The sequence below is a fragment of the Rutidosis leptorrhynchoides genome, chromosome 5, assembly GCF_046630445.1.
Source record: "Rutidosis leptorrhynchoides isolate AG116_Rl617_1_P2 chromosome 5, CSIRO_AGI_Rlap_v1, whole genome shotgun sequence".
Lineage (NCBI taxonomy): Eukaryota > Viridiplantae > Streptophyta > Magnoliopsida > Asterales > Asteraceae > Rutidosis > Rutidosis leptorrhynchoides.
This window is the reverse complement of record NC_092337.1, coordinates 219,374,766-219,383,558: the sequence shown is the minus strand read 5'-3', so window position 1 is coordinate 219,383,558 and position 8,793 is coordinate 219,374,766.

The following is an 8,793-nucleotide window of genomic DNA, read 5'->3' as shown; positions in this document are numbered from 1 at the left end:
CAGATCTGGTAGCCTGTCTGATTCTCTCTCAACCCAAATTACTCAAGTGGTGAATAATAGCTCTAGGTGCTAATCTAATCACACATCCATTGTTGTGGTTTGACTTAATTAATCTCAAAGAGCACAATATTCACTAGAATGGTTTGATTCACTAATTTCGCCTTTGTGTGAGTTAAACCTATTGATTTCAAAGTTCCTAGTCATGTTTCATCACAATTTAAGATAGCCCGGTTAAATAATAAGCCCGATAAGGAAATCTTCATAAGCCCACATATCAAAAGGGTTTACGGTTGCAAGTGAAAAGGCAGTATAATTTGGTTAATCATGTGGGGCCTTCGTTGTCTTTATAGCGTATACCATTTCCATGATTATCTTTAACATAACCGTCCACTTCAAGAATAAGCTGGGGTCTACGGATGAAAGAAGAAAAAAAAGTGTTTGCCATCTTTTGGTGTTGGGTTCGGTTGTAACAGGAAACGTATAGCAGGAATTTAATAACCGCAAAAGGAATAGTAACAGTTAAGTACAAACGATGGTGCTGATGGTTTGATCAAGGTGAAAGGTGGTGGTTTGTGGTATTGTTTGGTTGACGTGTGACGACCCAGAAATTTCCAATCAAATTTAAACTTAATCTTTATATGATTTCGACATGATAAGCAAAGTATGTTAAACTGAGTCTCAAAATTTTTGAACTGTTTTCATGAATGCATTTGACTTTGACTATTCCCGACGATTCACGAACGATAGAATTGTATATATAAATAATTATATTAATGAACTACTATGAGATTTAGTTATTATAGAAAAATAACTTCAAATAACTAAAAATTGTTATTAATATATAGAGTATATTGAAGATAAAATATAGTTATTATATTAATGTTGTTATTATTACTTTCATTATTACTATTAATATTAATATCAATATTAGTATTATTAATATTATTATTATTATTATTGTTATGATTATTAAAATGAAGATTTTAAATATAAATATTATTATAAGAATGATTAAAATGATAAATTAGTTGTAATTAAATACTATTAGATAGTATTATTAATACTATTATTATTATTAATATTATTACTTTTATAATCACCATTAACATTTAAAAATCATTGTTATAATTAAAATTATCATTATTATTATTATTATTATTATAAAAATAATACCACTTAATATTATTATCATTTATCATCTTTATAGTTATTATTACCATTATTATTAATTATTAAACTTAGTATTTTTATTAAAATTATTATCATTATCCTTGTTATTTATATTAGAAATATTATTATTATTAATGTATTTATATTTATTAATAATTAATATTAATTATTAATTATATATATATATATATATATATATATATATATATATATATATATATATATATATATATATATATATATATATATATATATATATATATATAAATCAACCAGACAAATCCAAATACGGTTTCAAGAATTTTTTTTTTCTTCTTCAATTTTGATTTTAGTCTTCCAGCTCAATTAATGTCTTTTATCTGATTACTTAAAACAATTGATAATACAAATGAATTCAGTTGAATATCACTATCAATTTATCAAATTTTCTTTGTTCCCTGTTCTTTCTTCCATTTCCTGTCGGCTTCAATTTTCCATACCAAACAAAAATCAATCCTATCATATGTACTGCCTCAATTATTAGATTATCATTCATAAATACTAATATCTATTACTACATTTTGAATTATTAGACAGAAAAATTAAGCAATACAGCTCAAAACCTCTGTTCTTTAGTTATTTTTGCCAAAACTCGAATTCGTATTAAATTTCAAAAACTAACAATGCATAAGTGTTAGGAATTACCTATGTAAACTATCTGTAAGTTTTCAAGTTCCCATTTATTCTCTTGAATTCGAAGTTCTGAGTCAATGTTTCAAATTGAAAAAGTCAACAATTGTTCTTCAATTAAATTCGAATTTTCTGTTACGATTCCAGTTAAATTGATGATTTGGAAAGTTTCTAAGAGTGTTTTGAAACATAATTCGTGTTATAATCTTTGTCTATAACGTTCTCAAAATTAAAATCATGATTTTTTTTGTTTAAAGCCGCGACAAATACAGGTTTATTTTTTTTTCGTGTTCTAAAAATACAATCACTAAATATTGATGATTTCTAATTAGTTGGAAGAACCTAAAATTTGTTTTGTAACTGATTCATTGATTGGATTCGTTCCTGGGTTGATTGGGTTATTGATGAAGAAGAAAAACAATTTATTTGTACGGGTTATACATAATTAAAACGCATTTTAATTTAGAAAAACCCAAATGGACGAATGGTGTAGGGGTGTTTGGTGTATTCGAGAGGTCACTGGTTCAATCCAGGCCGATGGCAAATTTTATTTTATTTTTTTTGAAAAGGCTTATAAGGTAGATCTCATTTTATTTATTTATTTTTTATTATTATTATTATTATTATTATTATTATTATTATTATTATTATTATTATTATTATTATTATTATTATTATTATTATTATTATTATTATTATTATTATTATTATTATTATTATTATTGTTGTTGTTGTTGTTGTTGTTGTTGTTATTATTAAGTATTAGTATTATTATTGTTAGTATTATTATTACTAAGTATTATGAATATTATGATTATTATTAATATAATGATTATTATGATTATTATTATTATTATTATTATTATTATTAGTAATATAATTATTATGATTATTATTACTAATATAAGTGTTATGATATAAATTTCATTTATTGTTATTATGATTATAGTTAAAAATATGATTTTTATGATTATTAATGTTATTACTAATATTAATACTATCATTTAAAATATAATTTTATCATTTTATTACTAGTATAAGTATTATTATTATGATTATAATTATTATCACTTTTATTATTATGAAAATAATAAAATTTATTATTATTTTCATTAATATTAGTATTAGTATCATTTTATTAGAATTATTATTATTAGTAACATAAGAATTATTATAAATATTATCATTATTATTATTAATATGATTATCATTATTAGTATTGTTATTATTAAAAATTATTATTATTATTATCAGTATTATCTATATCATTATTATTAAAACAATTATGATTACGAAAATAAAAGTTTTAATGACGTTATTAAAGTTATAAGTATAAAAATAAAGATTTTATATAAATAAATATATTTAATACACATAACTTAACTATATTAACCTTTAAATATATAAAATGAAATATATATATATATATATATATATATATATATATATATATATATATATATATATAAATAATGAAACTTATAAATTATTAAATATATAAATTACATCTCTAATAATAATATATATATTTGTTCGATTATAAGTATATGTTTTAATATATATGTGAATATGAATATAAATGATATAGGTTCGTGAATCCAATGCCAACCCTACACTTGTTTAATACCATCATATGTATTTTTACTACAAAATACAGTATTGTGAGTTTCATTTGCTCCCTTTTTAAATGCTTTTGCAATATATATTTTTGGGACTAAGAATACATGCGCTGCTTTTATAAATGTTTTACGAAATAGACATCAATAATCGAAAGTACATTCTATGGTTGGATTATCGAATCGAATATCACCCTTTTTAGTCTGGTAATCTTAGAATTAGGGAACAGACTTCGACCTTAGCTGCATGTCAAAAGTTTTGCTTATCAATTCGTGTCGAAAATTACCTGCTTATCATTTTTAGTCTAGACACATCTTACTGTATTGATTGCATGAATAGTGTATAGACAAAATTCATATCTTATCATATCTGCTAATTCATATCTTAGCGTGTCTGTTACTGTAAACTTTGCCTAACATATTCCGTAAATTCCTCCATAATCTACGAAATCTTTTGCTTTATATATATATATATATATATATATATATATATATATATATATATATATATATATATATATATATATATATATATATATATATAACTAGAATATCATCCGATAGCCGGAAATCATTTCATATCGAAAAATCCTTTATTCAATCGTACAAAATGGAATTCGCCAATAGTTCAAGTCCCTCGGATTCCGATATGGAATTTTACTCAAGCTCATAAAGCAGTGTGACCGGAATGGATCAACCAATCAGCCATCATCTATTCTGGATGAATTGGGGATGGGTTCGTAGTCTACTTAATCATTGGAGACAAGAAGAAGGTGATTCTTTCCATCAACCGAATTCACCTCTTGACGATGAACCTGAATCACTTACCGGCGAACTTGTCCGTAATACCATTTTCTCTCTCATTTCCAGAGTATCTCATCATGATTATATACTATCTCAAATTTTGGATCTTATTCGTCTGCTCGTCCGAACCGACAATCATACCGGTATAATATAAGAAATCAACGATCTTCGAGCTCGAATAGTGACTCTGGAGAATAGGGTGCAATATCTACGAGCATCAGCAGCACCAGCAGCATAATCAGTACCACCATCCACAACATCCACATCCTATGATTCAACATCACAAAATGTCTCACGAACATCAACGTCATACGCACCATAGATACCAAGGAGTATCAATAACAATAACTGATGAAGTATTGATTCATAACTTCATTGTAGAACTATTAAGCGACGATTAAGTAATCTCTAAAGTGTTAGAGATTATTTACTCTAGCTCAAACCAAAAAGCAAATGAGATTAATATTATATTAACTCATTGACTCCATGATTACATCTGAAGAAAATATATATGTATATATGTTTTCATAAAGATTGTAATTAAAAATTCTTTTGTACAAACTGTTAATGGTGAAAATATTTTAACGGGTAGGTAATACCCGAGGAATATTTAGTTTTCACATTAATAAGTTACACTGTACATTCTTCAATTCAGATTCAGCAGTCATTACCAATACTGCCCAAATCCACACATATACGTATCCGTTCACCGCAGGATAACCATTTTCATTCAATTTCATATTTAGATTTTGACCTATCAGAATCCAACAAGTGGCATAATGAAGAAAACATTGGACAAAAATAAAATTTGTTGGAAACAAACAAATTAACTATGAGAAATTTTGTTAAGAATCCACGCTAACAAAATCCTAGCTAACTGCTAATTCCTTATTACATTTTATTTATCGCAATTTATTTATCGCAATTTATATATCGCAATTTATTTATCTCAATTTATTTATCGCAATTTTAATTCTCGCAATTTTATTTATCGTCAATTAATTTCTGTTATTTATTTTACGCACTTTAAATATCATCGGGACACATATACAATGTTCTGATATATCATATCGACGTCATCTATATTATTTGGAATAACCATAGATACTCTATATGTAGTAATGCTCGGGTTAGCTATACAGGGTTGAAGTTGATTCTTAAATAATATATATACTTTTAGTTGTGATCGAGTCTGAGACTTGTATACAATGGGTCACGACACGTATTAATTAATTTGAATATTATATATTAAACTATATATGAATTATTGAACTACTAACCGTGGACTACTAACATTGGACAATTAAAATGAATTAAAATATTGATTATAACATATGAAACTAAGCATTTCTTCAAGTTTGCCACTTGATTTCATCTTAAACCTCAATTGTATCTTGATAATTCCAATCTGCATTCAAATCTTTCATGAATCTTGAAAACACCTCAATCGATGATCAAGCATATGTTCACGGGGTCAAGGTGAACCTACGCTTGAGTGCATAAAGGGGTTTAAGGACTAACAATATTCGAACCTCCAACACTTAGTCATGGATAACCCATATCGGTATCGTTTCGATTCCGATAGGGTGGCAGATTTAAGAGTCCACCAACAACCTAGCATACGAGGTTGAGTGGCCCAAAGACATGAAGGTTTTATAGTTCGAGACATACCTGAAAGTCTTTAAGATCGTAAGAAGCTTTATTCGTACGATGGAGATTTGTATGCTATGGTTTACGTATGAGTAAATGAATGAATATATCTATTAGGGTTCATGAGCTTTGTACTTATAGGCTCACGAATTAGGGTTTCGGTAGAATCTCTTCCCTAATTAAATGTAATCTTGTCCCAACTAACTTTTGTTATTTAAGGAAAAGAATCCGAATTGATTATACCATACATTCTTCTAGAATGTACTAGATCCTTATGCAAGTATATGAAACTCGCATCAGATGGTATAGGCGCAAAAGCTGCGACTATACCCGTGACATAAGCCTTTGTGTGCGGTTTTAGGGTTTTAGATGCGCATCCGCACAAACTTGCGAATATGCGTATCATTAAGTCCCCCCAGTTCGATGTTATATTCAATGAAATATAGTGTATGACATCGAACTAGTAAGAAAAAATATATACACAATGATCCTTAACGACACCTTTAAATCAGATTAGCATACTTAATAGTGCAAATATAAATCCTATTTAGATTTCAAATGTAACCGGACAGATTGTGATGTTATTTAAATATATATGCGTAACCGGATACTGTATTAGCATTAAATGCAATGTATGCGTGTAGTCACCAAACTATCTTTTTGGCTACAATTTCTGCACCCGAGGTGAGAACTGTCACTGTTTACCGAAAAGGTAATGTTTGTAATTATGCAACCGCCTATTAATGCTAACATGCACCGGACCTCTTAACAAGGTACTTAACTTGAGATTGATACATGTGTACGGCTATCATTATACCCGCGTTACCTTTTGACTCCCATATTTTCTCTATAAATAGCCTTTTTACTTTTTCGTATCTCACAATCCTTTTCCTTTTTCATCTTCTCTGCCAAAAACTCAAAAAAGGTATATCTCATACTGTTACGCTCTGCATGATGTAACCCTAGTTACAAATTTTATTTTTCACTAATTTGTTGTTTTGATTATTGTCTTTGCAGATGAAGTTGGAATCTTACACACCAGAAATGACCATCGATTCTGGTAACCAGACAAGTTCACCAGCTAGTCGTTCAGATTCACTACCTTCATTGTACCAGACTCCTGGTTCAAGAGGGTTAGGTAACCAACAAAGGTTACACGACGAATGTATGAATTTCATCCGACGACCTTTCAGTTGAATTTTGATGTTAAGATATTTATACACCATGTTTATTGCTTTTGCAGGTCCAAGTGGTGCAGTTCATTCTTCAAAGCGCGTGTGTCCAAACCCAGATGACTTGTCTATACTGATTCCAAATATCGATGAACTCCTGAAGGTTTCTCTACCAGCATTTTCCCAACAGTTTTCTTTCCTACAATCATGCGCCTCCCAGCAATTGATTCATAAGCTTTCTAAACTTTCTCCTACCAAAGAATTGTATATGGACACACAATCTACATTATTCAACTTTGCCAAGGACCTCAACCGTTTGCAGCTTAAATCTACTGCGCTTGCTTATCTACCACCGCCGTCATCCACAGAGACTTCCTTGCAGCAAGAAAATGCAAAACTAACTGCTTAGCTTGCGGTTGCGGTAACCGCGTACAAGCAGGCAGAAGAGCAAATCAATGTTATGATGTATAAAAGGAAACAGGAGGATGATCGGCATATGGCTGAGAAACGGTTAATGGAGTCGGTGATTACATCGCTGTTTGCAAAGCTCAAAGAGTCAGAGAACCATGTCATCTTTTTAAACAAAAGCTTTAGTGACTGGATTGCGACACAGGATTTATGGGTCGCGAAACATGACACTTTAAAGGCGGATTATGACATTCTCCGCAAGGGTTTACCTAACTTTGTCCAGCATGCTCTTGACTGCAAAGCCGTCGAGCAGCAATTTAGTGCAGCCATGGTTGCTGCATGTGCGTATGAGCGAACCCTGTTCTAGAATGTTATTCGCCAGGAACTGTATGTGCCCCCCGTGATTCCCCCCAATATTGCTGAGTTGCTCGTTGATGGAGCCAAGAAAAAATGTGAGGAAGCTTGTTCCCAACTTCAACAAATCTCGATCCCCCATCTTCAATTTCTCATTAACGATCCTACCATCTCCGCGCAGGAGATAATTACTGACAAACTCAATTGAGTTTGTTAAGCCATCTTGGGTGGATACTTTCAACCATCCTTGGTGGCTTGTTTTTTGCCAGCGAGGGATGGGCCTTGCAGTCTCGGAGGTTTCGCATCCCTATATTATATTTTTCTTTTTCTGTTTACAGCAGAGTATGCGTCTGTTCACTGCGGGCGAGGATGGCATACTCTCCTTAGTGTAGGGCAAACGTTCCCGACAATTGCCACCCCCCCTTTTTTTAGCTTATATTGGCATATATTAGGTCAAATTTTTTTATATGTCCCGCTTTTATGCTAAGTGGTTGACTTTATATTCTCCAACTGTAATATGCTAGCTTTTGATTGAATATAATTTCGACAATGTTTTTGGTTAAGGCGCATTATTTGTGTTTTTAAGAAATCACTATGGTGGTTATAATGATTTCTACAATATTATGCATTAAATAACTCTTACGTAGAATAAATGCCATGACTTCATGACGGGAGCGACCCTTCAATCGGTTCATGATCTTTTTATTCTTGCGCCAACAATCCAATGTTGTACGCAAAAGTAAGCAAACCAATGCTTATAAGTTTATACTAAAGACTTTTATAAAAAATTTTATAAGTATGTATGCGTATGCAATCTAATGCAAATTACCCGTACTATAGACAAACCAATGTCTATACTCAAGAGTCTTCCGGCCACGCCAATGTCCGGGTTATTTAAACAAGTAACCAAACTTGTGTTTTACAGTCTAGACTGTGCAAGTCTCCGTCTT